At 38.7% G+C, this 1,686-nt stretch overlaps 1 long non-coding RNA gene across 1 annotated transcript; it reads right to left on the bottom strand.

Annotated features, from left to right (window-relative positions):
- Positions 1-519: 519 nt before the first annotated feature.
- Positions 520-1,374, bottom strand: LOC127647091 (uncharacterized). Its single transcript, XR_007970995.1, has 3 exons — positions 1,250-1,374; positions 932-1,011; positions 520-601 (listed from the first exon to the last, which is right to left on the bottom strand). It is a non-coding gene; the product is annotated as an uncharacterized LOC127647091 (long non-coding RNA).
- Positions 1,375-1,686: the final 312 nt, after the last annotated feature.

Here is a 1,686-nt window from a genome sequence, read left to right as displayed (position 1 = left end):
TAGTCTGTGTTTTTTTTCTGTGTTGTAGACAAGATGTGACATGCAATGCATGGCTGTGCACCCTCTAGATTTTCAACGTCTGCTGGCATGATTACTAAACGCATTTTTTGAGCTGCTGTTACTGCAGCATGCAACTTTGGTGCAACTTGTCAGATGATTGCCCATGTGACAGCAAGCTCTGAGACAGCCGTGGCAGTAACCTCAGGTGTGGCAGTAACAGAAACCTTTGGGGAAGCCATTAAGGGTGAGCTTTGGACCAGCTTGACAGGGAACTCTGGAACAGATGTTACAGGGCACTCTGGGATGGTATTTAAGGGTAGCAGTAGGGTGACCCTGACAGGGAGCACTGGAATGGCTGTGGCAGAAACCTCTGTGGCAGAAGCGGTAGGAAACTCTGGGGTGGTTTTGACAGAAATGTTTTGAGCTACCTTGACAGGGAGCTCTGTCACAGCAATGGCAGCAATCTCTTGGGCAGCAGTGGCAAGGGGATGTTGAAGTCTAATACAAAAAGTGCCAAGCAAACAAAACTCCCAGGTTGGCTGTGACCTGATGCCAACAGCTGTTTGCTGTTTTCTCTTTAATCCACATCTTATGCCGTGACCTGAAACAAGAACAGAAATTATGTTTATTGCCTAAAAACAATATACTTAGAAAATATTTGACTGATCACAAATGTCACAAATGACAAACAGCATATTAAAGCAGATGCACAAAAAGGCAACAAACTTAATTGTTAAAAATGTTAGTACATGGTAAAACATTTTTCATGAGGTAGAAACATAATTATGCAGTGTATATGGATTGACAGTTGCAGCAGGCAATGAATGATAATGTAAGAAAGCTAAATGTCCAAACTGCCCTAAAAAAAAATCAGAAACACAGTACCACTGAAACAGATAAAAATGGATTTTAATTGTCTAAGTCTCACTACCTTGAGCCAGTTGTGGAGAAGGATCTTTCCCAGACCAATTTGCTGCTTTGGCATATGCAGGCGCTAATGAAATGTTAACACTGGGCATAAAAAGAGAGAGAGACATCTAATTGTCATTTTAAACTTCACTTCACTCTCTCTGAACATGCTGTTCTAAGCTTTAAGGTGTTTAAGGCTTTAAGGACTCTAGGTGAGAAAATCTCAAACATTTTTGCATTATCCATTCAATTTATTCTATTTAAAGCAATTTGGCTCACGTGTTACATTTCCTGCCTTGCTTCTTTGTTCTGTTTTGTATGATTTAGAATTACAATTGACCTCATTTGCTGTGATGAACCAGTCGTGCAGAAGGATCATGCAACCAGGCCTTTCCAGCAAACCTTGCAAGTCGCTAAGGCAGCAGGGATGAAGAGGCCACTCATGTCAGCCTGCCAAATGCAAAGACTAAAGAGATAAAAAAGAAAATAGATATCACAATAGACAAAATAATATAATAGCAAATGTGCATAAGAGTGAGGGAACAATCTTAAAGAAGAGAAATAGACATTTTTGTATTTAATGTAGCAAAAATATAATCTATGCAGTTTTTATGATGTATTGAATGATCTCTATACTGCAATACAAAGCAAACATGCTGTAACTATGCTACCAATTAAACTAATAAAAAATATTTTCAGTTTTTAAATTTCCAGCAAAATGTGGAAAATAAAAAGTCTCACTCCTCTTTCTTTGAATATTATATAGTTGTGCCAAAC

Source organism: Xyrauchen texanus, chromosome 7 (genome assembly GCF_025860055.1).
Source record: "Xyrauchen texanus isolate HMW12.3.18 chromosome 7, RBS_HiC_50CHRs, whole genome shotgun sequence".
Classification (NCBI taxonomy): domain Eukaryota; kingdom Metazoa; phylum Chordata; class Actinopteri; order Cypriniformes; family Catostomidae; genus Xyrauchen; species Xyrauchen texanus.
The sequence above is the reverse complement of the archived record's forward strand: the minus strand, read 5'-3'. Positions and strand labels throughout refer to the sequence as shown.